Raw genomic sequence first — 7531 nt, forward strand, 5'->3', positions numbered from 1 at the left:
CGAACCTCCGCTAGCACGTAACAAGTGACAGTGGCTTAACCGAATGTCACATTGATGGGTGATGAGAAGCTTACGCCAGGAGGCACATAGCTGCGGCCGAAGCCGTCACCTTTGCCTAATGAGCTTGGATTGTTGGAGTAGGTGACAGTCACTGCTGGGAATCGGAGAGGAGTGTGAGATTTGAACCCAGGACTAAATGAATACGAAACCAGCACAATTCTGATTTCGCAATTCGATACCATTTCATCACGACTCAAACCTTGCGCGCAGCATCGGCTGCCAAACGTACGATTCATCACACTATTCGCACTATAGAATATACAGTCACTGCCGTATTACTCGTTCTCTTTTACTCTGAGTAATAATAAACACGGAAAACGTTATCAAACCAGTTCACAGAATCCGGGGGTAACTCATGTACAATTGCAATATATATATATATATATATATATATATATATATATATATATATATATATATATATATATATATATATATATGCCTCATGACGCTTACGTGGGTGTCATAGTACCGGAGTGGTTCCACTAAAATTTGCTGCAGTCGGGCGAGGTTTGCTGTGCCTGGTACCACTTATAGATCCGGAGACGCATTTGATAGGGGTGTTGTTGAGTACTACAAATTTAAGGGATGGCCTACTATGACGGACAAATACTCCGATTTTTTTTTTTTTTTTTTTTAAACAAAGTCTAAAAATTTTCGATTCGCATTTATAGTTTTGATACTCGAATGATACCGAGTAATAACAAAAAAAGTATCTCCTTTTATGAGTCACTGAACCTCTTTGAACGCTGATTCAAGAATTCTTGGAGTTTTGCTAGAGGACCCTCTTCAAGAAATTTTGGCAACGTTTTTTTTTTTTTTTTTTTTTTTTTTTTTTTTTATTATTCCAATGACTCAGTCAACACCAACGACGCAAATACTTCATGACTACCCACAATAGATGAAATGAAATATAAGGATATTTTTCTTCTTCATTTTTTTCCTGTGATAAAACAACGGTTGCGACATCACACAACACACGCTAGGCCGCGTCCAGCGTTCCGCGTCACGTGCCATGGCCTCCCCTTGTCACGTACACAAAACAGCATCACGTAATATCCACAGTTCTCCTGTTCTTCATCACGTTTTCTGAGTGTAATGCCGCATCACTCAACGTCATGACATTTGTGATGTGGCTTTCAAATATCACGTCACACCATGTTCTTCAATCCTGTGACGTTTGCCCAGTGGCTTGAGATGTTCGTTATACTATCCAACGTAAGGTCGACGAGAAATTCTTCAGCTGAAACTTGTCGTTAGGCTATCGGTATCGGTGGTATTCAAAAAAAAAAAAAAAAAAAAAAAAAAAATCCTTATATAAAACCATGGAATGGATGGACAGATTTATATAAGGAAATATATATATTTTTTAAGAATATCACCGTAAGATTCTTACGGTGGTGTTCTTAAATAAACTTTCCTTATATAAATCTTTTCCTTCCAAGGATTTATAAGATTTATATAACGAAAGATTTTTTTTTTTTTAAGAATACCACCGTAAGTCTATTCTACTAGCTAACTACCTCGTGATTTTTCTGTAGAGTGGGGAGACTCAGTATTGAAAAATACATAAACAAATTATTAAACAGTTAAACTAACAAATAAGCATATAAGTAAATATAAACAAATAAATGAATAAATAAATAAATAAAGAAATAAATATTGAATAGATAAAAAGTAAATACATAAATAAAAATAAAAAAATAAATACAGAAATTAATATATAGGCACATAAGTGAATGCATAAATAAATGAATAAATAAATAACTTAGCAAAGAAATAACCAAATAAATGTATAAATTAATATAGATAAATAGAAAATAAATAGATGAATAAACAGATAAACGAATGAAAAATAAATACATCGGGATAAACGAAAATCCAATTAACCCATTCAACTCCGATGACAAGATGTCTTGTCATTTGGTCAAATAAAACAAAAAATCATAAAACACCAAAATGTTTGATCAAACACCAGAAAAATATGACGTCAGTCCTCGCTTCGCTCGCAGCGAAGCGAGGATTGACGTCATATTTTTCTGGTGTTTGATCAAACATTTTGGTGTTTTATGATTTTTTGTTTTATTTGACCAAATGACAAGACATCTTGTCATCGGAGTTGAATGGGTTAAGCACGTACGTCACAGCTTCATCTTGGGTCACGTCAACCCACGTCACGTAATACGTGGCCGTGGCTCGGTGTCAGGCATTCCGTCACTCAACATTTCATCACATAAACCAGTTTAATATCACGTTAGTCTTTTTCAGGGCGTGTTTCAACATGGTCCCCTTCCCCCCCCCTCCTCCTCCTTCTTCACCCTCCCGCCCACCCTCCCCACCTCCCCGGGTCATATGTTGATCCCCTTCTTACGTACACAATAAAAGGCGCTGCATAGTCTAGTCTGATGTCGCCTATTATCAAACACGATTTCCCTTCAAATCCTCTGACTCCCACATTCTCCTCCCTACCTCCCACCCTCCTTCCCTCGTCCCCGCTCTTTTCCCATTCACCCCCACCAACCCTCCTTATCATTCCCCCTCTCTCTTTTTCCTCTCCCTCTCTTTCCCATACCCACACTCTCTCCTTGCCTACCATTCGCCCTTCCCACACTCTCTCCCTGCCTCCCTCCCTCCCTTAACACACTTTGTCCTCATCACATGAAGAATCGTGAGGCCAGTCTTCGACAGGGTGACAATTCATCATGTGGGCTATACTAGGGTGACAATTCTTCATATGGGCCACCCTGGGTTTACGATTCTTTGGTTGTATAACTTGATGACAATAAGCATGACCCTCATTCAACCTAATCTAACCTAACCTAACCTTACCTAACCAAACATAACATAATATCTATTCCACTGTTGATATTCGGCGTACTGGGGCGACAATTCTTCAGGTGGGATGTCATGGGGTGACGATTCTTCATGTGGGTGTTCTGGGGTGACAATTCTTTATGTGATCCCTTTGTCCGTCACCACCACCCAACCCCTGTTCTCCCTTGCACCAATGTAGATGTAATACTACAAACTCAAGCAGAAAATCACTTGAATAAATCCTTATCTAAGAATAACTAAAATTTAAATGACTCCCGGCTGTCTTTTAATGAACCCGGGTGTATGTTTGTCCCCCACTGAACCGGCAAAAAGGGACCTGGGCGAGCAGCACCGCAGGCCAAGCACCCACGGCGCAGCCGTGGCTGGCGAAGCCAGATGCTTGTTTTTTACAACAACAAAAAAAATGTCTACACAAATCCTCACTCTCAACACTGTTAATCTAAATACTTGAAGAAGGGGAAGCACAGGCCTTGCAAGACATCTCAGGTTTCTTTTTAGAGGTCGCAGACGACCCTGTACAGAAGGTTCTGTCTAGTTCGAGACTTCACGAACTCAGTTGAGTCTTCGTTGTCTTCGGGAAGACCCCTGTGTTGACCTGAGGTCATGCGATGTGTCTTGATGTGACCAGTTATCCAGATGTCATGGACATCGCCTGTCGGGAGCTCTGTCCAGTTCGAAACTCCCCTGGGTTGACCTGAGGTCAGGTCACGTGTCGTGATACGAAGTGACGCAACTACGAAGATGTGAATTTAGTGTCTCAAGCACAATGATATCCACCTATTCGAAAGAAATACTCTGGCGTTTACCACGATGAAACACATAATAGACATCATTATAGTAACTCTAATTACATCACCCTGACCAATTCACTGCAATAATGACCCCTAAAGCAGAGTAAAATCACGTGAAACGATTAGGAATGAAATTGGCGGACTCGTTATTACGATGAAAACACCGGGGTCACATGAATAAATGTCACCCCAGAACGCTCACATGAAGAGCCGTCACCCCATGACATCCCACCTGAAGAATTGTCACCCCAGAACGCCAACATGAACAATCGTCACCCCATGAGATCCCACCTGAAGAATTGTCACCCCAGAACGCCCAAACGAAGAATCGTCACCCCATGAGATCCCACCTGAAGTATTGTCACCCCAGAACGCCAACATGAACAATCGTCACCCCATGAAATCCCACCTGAAGAATTGTCACCCCAGAACGCCCAAGTGAAGAATCGTCACCCCATGAGATCCCACCTGAAAAATTGTCACCCCAGAACACCGAATATCAACAGCCAAGGGACTCAAGATAGTGTAACCTAAAGACATATACAATGGAAAAAAACTGGTAGGAAAACGCGGGTTGGGTCAAAAACATTTATTTACTGACGTTTCAACTACAAGTCTTCTTAACAGTCAAGGGACTCAAGGTGGTGTAACCTAAAGACATATAAAATGGAAAAAACTGGTAGGAAAACGCGGGCTGGATCAAAAACATTTATTTTCTGACGTTTCGACTACAAGTCTTCTTCACTCGATAAACTTGTGTCCATGATCCAAGCCAGCCGCGTTTTAACCCATTCAACTCCGATGACAAGATGTCTTGTCATTTGGTCAAATAAAACAAAAAATCATAAAACACCAAAATGTTTGATCAAACACCAGAAAAATATGACGTCAATCCTCGCTTCGCTGCGAGCGAAGCGAGGATTGACGTCATATTTTTCTGGTGTTTGATCAAACATTTTGGTGTTTTATGATTTTTTGTTTTATTTGACCAAATGACAAGACATCTTGTCATCGGAGTTTAATGGGTTGATCAACAAAGCGATTGACGAAAGAGTATTTCGCCACGTCTGTCTGATTTGTCTACAATCTTGCATCCACTATTCCTGGTTCTGAAGGAAAGAAAGGGAGGAAAACAAGGAAGAAGGGTAGTAGGAGGGGGAAGTGAAGAGAGGAAGAGGAGGAGAAGGAAGAGGGGAGGAGGAGGAAAAGGAGGTAGGGGAGAGGAAGAGGAGGAGGAGGGAGAGGAAGAGGAGGAGGGGGAAGAGGAAGAGGGTAGGAAGAGGAAGAGAAGAAAGTAGCGAGGGCAATAATTAAAGTAAATGTATTCTAAAGTCTCCCCTTAATCTTGTTTTTTAATTTTATTTATACTTTTCCAAACACTTTCAATACTTCATTTTGCAACAGCTTTCTTTTATTTTTTACATCTTTGTAATTATATTACCCTTGTATTTCATTAATAAAGATATTTTTATGCTTCAATATTATATGTTGCTTCCATGACAAACTTAGTTATGTTATTTATCATAGGAAGTATTTTGGGTGGTTATGGCACGCCCTATATTGACATTTACCCTTAATACTTTGTTGGTATTTTTGCGTTGCAGACAAACATGTCTGCTCGAGAGAATAATAGTACATATAGAAAATTAGAATAAGCGCAGGTAACCTACTTCTCATCAAGGTAATGAAAGGTACGGAGAAAACTTTCATAAATGGAAAAAAAAAAAAAAAGTTAATCAGTAAAATAAAGGTCTGGCAATATTGCTGAATAACAACATTACACGAATAATTTACGTGGACATGGTTACTGAGTGTACTTAACCACTCTTGGTCATATGTGTACAGATTGGTATTACTCATAGTGGTTTCTGGTCCCCTTAACCCCCTACGTATGTTGTCTGTGTAACTTAGTGTAGAAAAACAGTCTAATGAGGAGGACCATAATGGAAATAAGCTTACATGCTTTTTTTTTGTGTGTGTTATCCTCGGCAATTGAAATTGTTATTTTGAACTGTGTTCTTGTCATTATCTGCACTTCATGTATCTTGATTCGTTGCCAAATTATTATTATTATTGTTATTATTATTTCGTAAACTAATTCTTGCCTATTTTCTTCTTGAACCTACAATTGTCCAATATAAATCCGTTACTACGAGTCCTGGCCTGCTGAATTAATATGACAATGTTCAACACACACTCGAAAGACTACCTCGCCCATTAAAAAGAATCAGAGCTACAGGGTATTCCTCAGATAGAAGAGACGAGAGAAGTTTGCAGGAGTTGCGTGGCTTAGCAGACCAACTCATAAGAAGCATTCAATAACAGACAACTGAAGGAAGGAATTAAAGTAATATATTATTAAAGTTTCCCCTTAATCTTATTCTAGTTTTTTTTGAAGTACGTAGGACAGAATGAGTGGAAGGGTGGTGAGGTAAACATGAGGAACCGTTGGAGTTTTTATTTCTAACGTTTCGTCCTGAAAGGACTTCCTCAGAGTGTACACAAACAAATAATTGACAGCTTATATACCCACAGCTTAACCCGTTCCTCCCCGTTCGTCTTCGCTCCTCATGCACCCCCGTTCGGCATCACGAATAACCAAGCTGGCCGTTACTCTCGCCAACTTTACAAATCCATCACGGTGGTTGCTACATGGATGTAAATTGATATAGGCAGCCTCAATTACTTTTCTTCTCTGTTTTGTTAGACCTTTATGCAGCACCTCTGTTCTTTCCCAATCTGGTAGGTGGCCAAAGTTGACAAGGTGGACCACTAACGAATTTGATGTTCTGTGAGCTCTGATGTCGCTTTTGTGTTCATAGGTACGTTTCTTTATCCCTCTGCTGGTTTCTCCGAAATAACTAATGGGACAGCTTTTACATGGAATTTTGTCAATCAAGCTGTTCTCTACTGCATCGGCTTTACTATTGTTCTTACTCCTCACAATCTCTCCTATCCTGGTACCTGTACCGAACGCAATTTTTAGCCCTGCTCGGGTGAACAACTGTTCCATTTCACTCGCGCGTCTTGAGTTGGGGACGGACAAAAACCCACCACTGTCACCCTCCTCACTCTCTCCTCTTTTATCCCCTCTGCTTCTTTTACTTATTCTTAGGACCTTCTCCCTTAACCTGTGTAAAAGACCTTCTGGATATCGTAGTTTTTTGAAAATATCTAGTTTTGTTTTTTTCGAAATAAATTCTCTATGTTTTTTTCATAACAGCTTTATTTTTATTTCATTATTTTTATAATTATATGTTTTTTAAGTTACACATATAAAGATATTATTTTACACACATATTATAAGTTTTTTACATTTCATATTAAATGATATCAAAAGAAATATTTTAACTTTATCCGGCTTGTTTTGTTATATGTACGTTAAACACATGTACTTGTGAAAAGCTGGCAGAATTGTCCGCTTGGTAAATGGTGGATATACAAATGCTGAACTTATAAACCGAAGTTGGAAGAAATTTAATCCATCCAAATGTAGAGAAATCTTAAGATAATGAAGTGCACAACACGACCAGAAATTGAGAAGCTATTGTTTTTTTTTTTTGGGGGGGGGGGGGTAAAAAGATTTATGGACACTTGATGTAATAAGAATGAAGAGTAAAAGAAGGAAGAAGTAATGAAGGACTCTCATCTCAATTTCCCAGACATAAGAACGGAGACTACAAGAGACCATAAGGCCTACGTCACTCGGCAGTTCCATATCCATTGCCACCTATCATCTCCGTCCATAAAGTTATCTAACCTTCTTACAACCAACAGTTGTTGAAAGAGAAAGAATGAACAAATCTAAAATGGTGTGACAACAAGTAAGGAAGGACCTCTTCAAA

The sequence above is a fragment of the Oratosquilla oratoria genome, chromosome 12 (genome assembly GCF_046742065.1).
Source record: "Oratosquilla oratoria isolate Oo_2021 chromosome 12, ASM4674206v1, whole genome shotgun sequence".
Lineage (NCBI taxonomy): Eukaryota > Metazoa > Arthropoda > Malacostraca > Stomatopoda > Squillidae > Oratosquilla > Oratosquilla oratoria.